This window comes from Arachis hypogaea, chromosome 14, assembly GCF_003086295.3.
Source record: "Arachis hypogaea cultivar Tifrunner chromosome 14, arahy.Tifrunner.gnm2.J5K5, whole genome shotgun sequence".
In the NCBI taxonomy this organism is placed as follows: domain Eukaryota; kingdom Viridiplantae; phylum Streptophyta; class Magnoliopsida; order Fabales; family Fabaceae; genus Arachis; species Arachis hypogaea.
The window spans coordinates 70,919,530-70,930,765 of NC_092049.1; the positions used below are offsets into that span (position 1 = coordinate 70,919,530).

Here is an 11,236-nt window from a genome sequence, read left to right on the forward strand (position 1 = left end):
TAACTACTTGACTTGTTTGTTTTAATTTTAAAAATTTACTATTTCTTATCTTTTTCAAAACCACCTAACTACTTTTTCACTTCTCATTTTCGAAAACAACTAACCATTTTAAATTCTAATTTTATTTTATTTCTTTTAATATTTTCAAACACTAACTAAATAATTAAAATAAAAACAAAAATATTTTTCTTTTATTTTACTTAAAAAAAACTTCGAATCTTCTCTCTGTCATCTCTTTCTATTTATTTTATTTAATTACTAACACTTCTCTTCTACTCATAATTCGAACCCCCACTCTCTTCTCTCTGTTAGAATTACTCATCTCCTCTCTCTTCTCATTCTTCTATTCTTATACTCACATAAAGGAATCTCTATACTGTAACATAGAGGATTCCCATTCTCTCTTTGTTCTCTTCTTTTTCATATGAGCAGGAACAAGGATAAGGACATTCTTGTTGAAGTTGATCCTGAACCTGAAAGGACTCTGAAGAGGAAGCTAAGAGAAGCTAAAGCACAACACTCCAGAGAGGACCTTACAGAAAATTTCGAATAAGAAGCAGACATGGCAGCTGAACCCAGCAACAATGCTAGAGATGCAAGGAAGATGCTTGGTGACTTTACTGCACCAACTTCCAACTTCTATGGAAGAAGCTTCTCAATTCCTGCAATTACAGCAAACAACTTTGAGCTTAAGCCTTAATTAGTTTCTCTAATGCAGCAGAATTGCAAGTTTCATGGACTTCCATTGGAAGATACTCATTAGTTCTTAGCTGAATTCTTGCAAATCTGTGACACTGTTAAGACCAATGGGGTTGATCCCGAGGTCTACAGACTTATGCTTTTCCCCTTTGCTGTAAGAGACAGAGCTAGGATATGGTTGGACTCACAACCTAGAGAAAGCCTGAACTCTTGGGAAAAGTTGGTCAATGCTTTCTTGGCCAAATTTTTTCCACCTTAAAAGATAAGCAAGCTTAGAGTGAAAGTCCAAACCTTCAGACAGAAGGAAGGTGAATCCCTCTATGAAGCTTGGGAAAGATACAAGTAATTGATCAGAAGGTGTCCTTCTGACATGCTTTCAGCATGGAGCATCTTAGGTATATTCTATGATGGTCTGTCTGAATTGTCCAATATGTCATTGGACCACTCTACTGGTGGATCTCTTCATCTAAAAAAAACACCTGTAATCCTTCATGGAGAAATCATCCAAATTTCTCATGGAAGGCTCAACAGAAGCCTCAACAAGGCTTCAATAATAATAATGGTGGGAGAAATAGGTTTGGAAATAGCAAGCTTTTTCCATCATCTTCTCAGCAACAGACAGATAATTCTAAGCAGAGCCTCTCTGACTTAGCAACCATAGTCTCTGATCTATCTAATACCACTCTCAGTTTCATGACTGAAACAAGGTCCTCCAACAGAAATTTGGAGGCACAAGAGGGTGGTCAGCTAAGTAAAAGAGTTACTGAAATCCCTCATAGTACTCTCCCAAGCAATACAGAAGAGAATCCAAAGAGAGAGTGCAAGGCCAACAATATATCCAAAGTGGCCGAACCTATAAAGGAGGAAGAGGTAGTGATTTCCAGTGAGAAAGACCTCAATGGACGTCCACTGACCACTAAGGAGTTCCCTAATGAGGAACCAAAGGAATTTGAGGCTTATACAGAGACCATAGAGATTCCATTGAACTTACTATTGCCATTCATGAGCTCTGATGAGTATTCTTCCTCTAAAGAGGATGAAGATATTGTTGAAGAGCAAGTTGCTCGGTATCTTGGAGCAATCATGAAGCTGAATGCCAAGCTATTTGGTAATGAGACTTGGGAGGATGGACCTCCATTGCTCATTAAGGAACTAAATACCTTGGTTCAGCAGAAATTACCTCAAAATAAACTCCATGACCTTTGAGAAGGCTCTGTGTGACCTTGGTTCAAGTATTAACCTCATACCACTCTTTGTAATGGAGAAACTAGGGATCTTTGAGGTACAAGCTGCAAGAATCTCACTAGAGATGGCAGACAAATCAATAAAACAGACTTATGGACTTGTAGAGGATGTCTTAGTGAAGGTTGAAGGCCTTTACATCCCTGTTGACTTCATAATCCTAGACACTGGGAAGGATGAGGATGAATCCATCATCCTTGGAAGACCCTTCCTAGCCACAACAAGGGCTGTGATTGATGTGGACAGAGGAGAGTTAGTCCCTCAATTGAATAAAAACTACCTTGTGTTTAAGGCTCAAGGATCTTCTTCTGTAAACATGGAGAAGAAGCATGAAAAGCTTTATCCAATTCTCTCCATACAGAGTCAAGAAGAGCCCCCACATTCAAACTCTAAATTTGGTGTTGGGAGGCCACAATCATGCTCTGAGTATCTGTGAAGCTCTGTAAGAGCTTACTATCAAGCTATTGACATTAAAGATGCGCTTATTGGGAGGTAACCCAATCTTATTTATCTATGTTAATTACTTTTTCATTTCATTTTCCATTGTTAGTTTATGTTTTCTTTAGGTTGATGATCATGTGGAGTCACAAAAATAGCTGCAGAATTAAAGCGAAATCAAAAACAACATCAAAAATAGCACACCCTAGAGGACAGGCTTACTGGCGTTTAAATGCCAGTAAGGATAGCAGAATGGGCATTTAACGCCCAGTCTGGCAGCATTCTGGGCGTTACACGCCAGAATTGGCAGACAGCCTGGCGTTTAATGCCAGAAAAGGGTGTCTAGCTGGCGTTAAACGCTAGAAAGGGGCATCAACCTGGCCTTTAATGCCAGGAAAGGCAGCAGACTAGCGTTTAAATGCCAGAAAGGGCTGTCCAGGGGCATTTAAACGCCAGAAAGGTGCAGGGATGAGAAATCCTTAACACCTCAGGATCTGTGGACCCCACAGGATCCCTACCTACCCTAATTATTTCTCTCTCCTTTTCATACCTTTTCATAACACTCTTTCCCAAAATAACCTACCCCAATCACCGTCATTTCTCCTCCAAAACCATCATACAACCCACCTACCCTTCAACCATTCAAATTCAAACTATCTCCCTCCCAAACCCAACACCTATTACAAGAATTCCTTCTCCACTCCACTCTTATATAAGCCCCTCATCACTCCTTCATTTTCACACATCATAACCACCTAAAATCCCTCTTGGCCGAACCATTCACACACCTCCATCTCCTTGATAAACCCCGTTTTGACGGTTTATCCTGTATTGATTTTAAGAGATTTTATCACCTTTTACCCACATTTATTCAATGAAATAGCATGGTTTTGTGATTGTCTCCTTATTTGTGCTTAGATGTGAAAACATGCTTTTAGACCCTTAATTTGATGGTTTTAATCTCCCTTTGATTCCACTAGATGCCTTGATATGTTTGTTAGTGATTTCAGATTGAAAAGGCTAGGAATGGATCAAAAGAGTGAAGAGGAAAGCATGCAAAGTGGAGAAATCATGAAAAGTCAAAGAAGTTGAACTCGCCCATGGACGCGCGCGCGCACCTGGCGCTTGCGCGCACCTGCGAATCACCCCATGGACGCGTACGCGTGCTGTGCGCGCACGCGTCGGTGCTGGTTTATGATTTTTTAATGAAAACGTGACCAACGAATTCTCAAGGGTTGTGGGGCCCAATCCCAACCAACTTTGGTGCCAAAGATGCTATTTAAAGCCAAGGATTGAAGAGCAATGGGAATGCAATCATACACACTCATTAGGATTAGTTTAGAGTTAGTTTCTAGAGAGAGAAGCTCTCTCTTCTCTCTAGAATTAGGATTAGGATTAGGTTTAGTTCTTAGATCTAGATTTTAATCTTTGCTTTTCTTCTACTTCTACTTTTCAATTCTTTGTTTCTACATTCATCTTCTTCTATTCTTTTGTTGTAATTTCCTTTATGTTGTTCTTATATTTTATTGTAGATCTAGTATTGTTCCTTCTACATTCTTCCAATTCAATAAGAGGTAATTCATAATAAATGTGTCTTCTTTGCTTTTCTATTGTTGATCTCTTGCCTTTGTAGTTATAGATTCCTTTAATTCTTGCAATTAATAATGTTTACTTCTATTGCACTCTATGTGTTTGATGAAATGCCTCTTCTAGATATAGTATAGATTTTGTTCCTCTTGGCCTAGGTAGAGTAATTAGTGACACTTGAGTTATCTAATCCCTTTGTTGATTGATAATTGGAGAGATTACTAATTGGTTTGGAGTGTACTAAAGCTAGTCTTTCCTTGGGAGTTGGCTAGGACTTGTGGCTCAAGTCAATTCATCCACTTGACTTTCCTTTAATTAGTAAGGGTTAACTAAGTGGTAGCATCGAACAATTCTCATCATAATTGAGAAGGATAACTAGGATAGGACTTCTAATTTTCATACCTTGCCAAGAGCTTTTTATAGTTGTTAGTTTATTTTCATTGCCATTTACTTTTCATGCTTCTTATCCAAAACCCCAAAATAACTCATAACCAATAACAAGACACTTTATTGTAATTCCTAGGGAGAACGACCCGAGGTTTGAATACTTTGGTTATTAATTTTAGGGGTTTGTTTTAGTGACAAACAACTTTTTGTATGAAAGGATTAGTGATTGGTTTAGAAACTATACTTGCAACGAGAATTCATTTGTGAAATTCTATACCATCAAAAATCCAATCATCAAAATGGCGCCGTTGCCGGGGAATTGCAATGGTGTTATGTTATTGGTTATTGTATATATGTGAATAGTGTGAATATGGTTGCTTTTGTTAGCTCTTGCTAGTTTTAGGATTTAATTTTCTTTCTTCTTATTTGATTTTGTTTTCATTTTCTTCTTGCTATCATGAATTCTCACCTTGGCTATGAGTTTGGTTATCAACATGTTGTAGGAAATGAGGACTATAATGAAGATGTGTATCAAGAATGGGATGACCAAAGGTGGGAGGAGCCATATGCTTATGATCAATCTTCATGGCAACAACCCCCACCAATGCACTATGAAGAAGAGCCATTCTATGATGCATATCAATCCAATGGTTTTGGTGAATCACCTTGTGATTTTCAAGAACCACCACCATATGCCTATGATCCATACCCTCAACATAACTCCCAACCATACTCACAAGCCCCTTCTTACCAACCACCTTCATATGACCCTAATCCATATCCATCCTACCAACAACCATATGAGCAATATGAACCACACATAGAGCCGCCACCACGCCAACATCAACATTTTCAAGAGCCACCTCCTCCACATTATTACCAAGATGAACCACCTCCAATATATGAAAATTTTCAACCACAAGATGAATACTACTTTCCACCACAACCTCCCATGGAAGAATACTCATATCCATTGATCCAAGAGCCACATGATCCTAATCATATTATCCAAGAGGAACAAGAGTCAAGGGATCGTCTCAAGGAAGCATTGGATCAATTTCAAGCAACCATGGAGTGTGTTGTGCAACAAGTGGAAAGAGTGGAAAACATAGAACCACCACAACTCTACCAAGAAGAACCACCTTCCTACTATGAACCCTCCCCCCAATTTAATGAACCCTTCCACCCACCCCAATCTCTAATGGATGAAACCCTTGGTGTTCTTGTTCAAGGGCAAGAAGAGATGAAAAGGGATGTGCAAAACTTCATGGCCGCCTTGGATGCGGTAACAAATCAATTAGCCTCCCAATGCTTGAACACTCAAGGAACTCCCATGGCTACATGTGGAGAATCAAATGAAGAACATAGCATGAAGGAGAGATTGGAAACTCCGGTGGGAAATGAGGGAAGTTGCTTTGTATTGGAACAATTGGAGGAAGCTTTAATTGTTGAAGACAAGGAAGAAGTGGTAGAAGACTTAGGAGATGCGGAGCCTCCATGGGAACATAGAGTTGAAGAAAACCCCTCCAAGATGATTGAAATTGATGCTAGGGAGGAAAGTGCACACCTTCCAAGGCATATCCCATATGAAGACTTGGATGGGATAGAGAAAGAATTGAGTTCCCTTGGTGATGAAGATCAAGCATCAAGTCTTAGTGGTGAAGAATCCTTTAAGCATGAAGAACCTTCTCCGGTTGGATTTGAAAGCGTTGAGGAGGTAAACTTTTCTCACCCTCCCTATTATGATTTGAGTAAAGGAAAAGGTTTAGATAAAATTGTTGAACAAAGGATTGAGATTAAGAGATCTTGTGAAGAGGTGGAAGTCCCTAGAAATAGATGAACGGGGGTTGGTTATGCTTTGTCAAGATCTTTGGAAGCATCCTTGCCTAGGTTGTCATCTACCCATTTACTTGAGTGGGTAAAATTCATTTCTATTAGCTTTATTGTCCCACTTGAGTATGGCTTGCTTAAAACGGATGGTCAACTTAGGATGCTTTGTGGGATGAAGCGTAAGCGAAAGATGTTTCGTGGTTGGCATTGCAAATCAAGGCTCATTTTGGTTGATACTTCAAGAGTTGAATACAAAGGTGGGAATAGTGCTCAAATAGATGGGTCTAGGAGGATTGTTGGGTATTTCATAGAGAATTCATCTTGTTCACCACCCGGATTGATTAATAACAATGATCAACTTCAAGACGGGTGTGAAAATAAAGTGTGGGATCCCGGATTACAAGAAGAGGATCAACTTTGGGAGCCCCAAGCTTGTGAAGAACTCCATCAAGACTTGGCTCAATCCATGAAGAATCTTGGGGCACAATGGAGAACCAAGCATTGGTGGGAGTTCCAAGATGAATACAAGCACAAGCCACCTTGATGAGGAGCTCCCCATAAGTCCAACTTAAGGACAATAAACAAAAGTGCTAGGTGGGAGACAACCCACCATGGTAAAATCCTTTCATTTTCTCTTTTGTATATATTGGTAGAATTAGTTTAATTTCATATTTTGTTTAGTTAGTTGAGTATGTTTGGTAGTTTAAGTATGTTAAATAAGGTTTTATGGTGTTTTGGTAGCTGTTTGGAGGTTTGGAATGCTTGGATTGGTGCAAAAACATAGAAAAAGTTTCTGAAAAACAGAGCACCATCCACGCGTACGCGTACATGGCGCGTACGCGTACATGGCGCGTACGCGCACTTCCAACATTTTCGACCATCCACGCGCGCGCGCCATGCGTGCGTACGCGTGGATTGAGAAGTTCCAACCTTCATACATTTTCCAGAGAGTTGTGCCTGCGCCGCACCAACGTTGTGCCTCTGGCACAAACCCCACTTGCACACACGCGCACATGACGCGTACGCGCCACTGTCGAAATAAGCCAACGACGCGCGCGTGCCATGTGTGCATACGCGCGGATTTCTTTCTCCCATCCACTTTTCTTTTCTTCTCCTCTTTCCAATTCTTTCCTTCTCCTTTCTTCTTCCCTTCTCCTACCCCTCATCCAACACTTCCAAACACCATGGATAACCATTTATTTTAGTTAGTTAATTAGTTAGTTGGTTAGTTAATTAGTTAGTTTTAGTTTATCTTTCATTTTATTTTCTCTCTTTTCATTATACGTGTTGGATTATTGACTTTGTTTATTATATGTTGCTGCCCTTATTGCCTAAATGCTATTTTAGCATGAATGTTTTTAGATAATCTTTGTTGGATTCTATGATTGAGGTTATATTTTGTTACTTGGTTTTGAGTTCTTCATGCTTACCTTTTGAAAAATACCAAGTGATGAGAATTGTCTTCGAGCTTATAACTGTTTTGAATTGCATGTTGTAGCTAGCCATCATGTGATTTGAACCGTATTCTTTGATTAGGCAATCTCTTGATGGATGATGTTGAGCATTTACCTTAATGCATTGTATTTCAGGATCATATGCATCCATAAGCTTTGACTTGAATGCTCTCATGCTTCTTTAATGCTTGTTTTACCTTACAAGTTTACTTAAAGCATCTCAAGCACACTATGATAAGTGAAGTGCATGCTTCTTTTGTGACATCACCCTTTTATACTAATGTGTGTTCTGAACCGCGCAATTTAGAATTCACACACTTATTTGTCATTAATGTCACACTAATTCACTCACTCATTTCTAGTGATTTACCTCATTCCAACAATGTATGCTTCCTTGCTTTTATATCTTCTCATCTTATGGTGTTATATTTTTGTTTTTTTATGATGAATGCACCACGAGCAAACATGGAAGCAAGACTAAGAACACGCAGCAATCCGGAGATTCGCCGTACCCCCTTGCTCATCTTTGAGTACACTGAGGACGGTGCAAACTTTTAAGTGTGGGGAGGTCGTCCGACCGATCGGCGATCTTGGGTGACAAATCTCTAATCTCAACACTTTTGCATTTCATTTTAGGTTTTTTGGATTTTTGTTGCATTTTCTTATTTTTGCATATATATACACAATAAGCTTAGTCAAAATAATGAAATTTTCCAAGGATTTCTATCTATAGGGCACCAATTGATTTGAGTGGAAAACTTTTCATAGAACTTGCTTGAATTATATATTTTGTGGAACATGATTTATGAGCTAAGAACACAAGCTTGTGAGATTTGAGCCTAATGGTGTGGTTACATCTTATAACCACTTATTTTCCTTCTTGTGTGCATTAGTCTCTTTCTATGATTGTAATCTTTGATTTGTTTAATTCTTTATTTCCATTATTTTGTGTATTCATGCATTTATATGATTGAGGCCATCATTTCATTAACTCACTTACCCAAATAGCCTTACCTTTTATCTTCCATTGTTAGCCAACTTTGAGCCTACGCTTAACCCACTTATTCTTATTTTAGCACATTACAAGCCTTAAAGCGAAAAACAATAATTGTCCCTTAATTTGGATCTTTGATTAGCTTAGGCTAGTGTGTGTGAGTATCATTCAAGTGTGGGAACTTTGGGACATTGGGTGAATAAAAGGGTATCTTGTATTGTTATTGAAAATATTGGGAATTGGGTACATACTCATGTATTGATCAAATGTAAAACCTTATGCATTGAGGTTCTTGTATATAAAAAAAAATAAGAAAAACAAAAGAAAAAGAAAAGAAAAATAATATGGAAAAGAAAAAAATAGAAAAAAAAGAAGAAGAAAAAAATAATAAAAAGGGGACAAAATGCCCCAAAGCAAGGTCCAATAAACTCAATGCATAAGTGTTGCAAAATGAAAAAGAAAATGCATGAGTATGTGAAAAAGTGAAGAATGGGTAGTTAGGTTAGAACTTAATTGTATAGGATGTCATAGGTTAGGTGGGAAGTCTAAGCTTATCAAAGATTCAAATTCCAAGCTCACTTAACCAAATATGCATCCTACCTTGACCCTAACCCCATTACAACCTATGAAAAGACCTCATGATATATGTATGCATGCATGAAATATTTGTTGATTGTTAGAAGAAAAACAAATCTTATAAAGCATGATTAGGAGAGAATTGAGAGAATCAACCCTAAACACTTGAGTGAATAGAGTGCAAACACTACCGGTGAGGGTTTGATGCTCAATTACACGTTTTCACCTATGATCATCTCTTTTCATGCAAGTTTGTAAAAATATTTAATAACTCAATTCAATTGTGGATTAGGCTTGCTAGTCCTTAGCCCTTGTGCATATATACTTCTTGGGAATTGATTTATTTTCACCAAGCAATTGCATTCATTTAGATAGTTGCATATAGGTAGATTGCATTTAATTAGTTTCCATTGAATAAATGCCATACCCTTTGCTTCATTCTTGGTTTAAGCATGAGGACATGCTTGGTTTAAGTGTGGGGAGGTTGATAAACCCCGTTTTGACGGTTTATCCTGTATTGATTTTAAGAGATTTTATCACCTTTTACCCACATTTATTCAATGAAATAGCATGGTTTTGTGATTGTCTCCTTATTTGTGCTTAGATGTGAAAACATGCTTTTAGACCCTTAATTTGATGGTTTTAATCTCCCTTTGATTCCACTAGATGCCTTGATATGTTTGTTAGTGATTTCAGATTGAAAAGGCTAGGAATGGATCAAAGGAGTGAAGAGGAAAGCATGCAAATGGAGAAATCATGAAAAGTAAAAGAAGTTGAACTCGCCCATGGACGCGCGCGCGCACCTGGCGCTTGCACGCACCTGCGAATCACCCCATGGACGCGTACGCGTGCTGTGCGCGCACGCGTCGGTGCTGGTTTATGATTTTTTAATGAAAACGTGACCAACGAATTCTCAAGGGTTGTGGGGCCTAATCCCAACCAACTTTGGCGCCAAAGATGCTATTTAAAGCCAAGGATTGAAGAGCAATGGGAATGCAATCATACACACTCATTAGGATTAGTTTAGAGTTAGTTTCTAGAGAGAGAAGCTCTCTCTTCTCTCTAGAATTAGGATTAGGATTAGGTTTAGTTCTTAGATCTAGATTTTAATCTTTGCTTTTCTTCTACTTCTACTTTTCAATTCTTTGTTGCTACATTCATTTTCTTCTATTCTTTTGTTGTAATTTCTTTTATGTTGTTCTTATATTTTGTTGTAGATCTAGTATTGTTCCTTCTACATTCTTCCAATTCAATAAGAGGTAATTCATAATAAATGTGTCTTCTTTGCTTTTCTACTGTTGATCTCTTGCCTTTGTAGTTATAGATTCCTTTAATTCTTGCAATTAATAATGTTTACTTCTATTGCACTCTATGTGTTTGTTGAAATGCCTCTTCTAGATATAGTGTAGATTTTGTTCCTCTTGGCCTAGGTAGAGTAATTAGTGACACTTGAGTTATCTAATCCCTTTGTTGATTGATAATTGGAGAGATTGCTAATTGGTTTGGAGTTCACTAAAGCTAGTCTTTCCTTGGGAGTTGGCTAGGACTTGTGGCTCAAGTCAATTCATCCACTTGACTTTCCTTTAATTAGTAAGGGTTAACTAAGTGGTAGCAACGAACAATTCTCATCACAATTGAGAAGGATAACTAGGATAGGACTTCTAATTTTCATACCTTGCCAAGAGCTTTTTATAGTTGTTAGTTTATTTTTATTGCCATTTACTTTTCATGCTTCTTATCCAAAACCCCAAAATAACTCATAACCAATAACAAGACACTTTATTGTAATTCCTAGGGAGAACGACCCGAGGTTTGAATACTTCGGTTATTAATTTTAGGGGTTTGTTTTAGTGACAAACAACTTTTTGTATGAAAGGATTAGTGATTGGTTTAGAAACTATACTTGCAACGAGAATTCATTTGTGAAATTCTATACCATCAAAAATCCAATCATCACTCCTCTATATATTCTTCCTCTAATCCTTTCTTTCTTCTTTTGCTCGAGGATGAGCAAACCTTTTAAGTTTGG

General features: G+C 38.1%; 1 non-coding gene across 1 annotated transcript; it reads right to left on the bottom strand.

The window, feature by feature from the left end:
• Nucleotides 1-967: 967 nt before the first annotated feature.
• On the bottom strand, nucleotides 968-1,075 carry LOC112745882 (small nucleolar RNA R71). The gene has a single exon (XR_003173789.1). It is a non-coding gene; the product is annotated as a small nucleolar RNA R71 (small nucleolar RNA).
• Nucleotides 1,076-11,236: the final 10,161 nt, after the last annotated feature.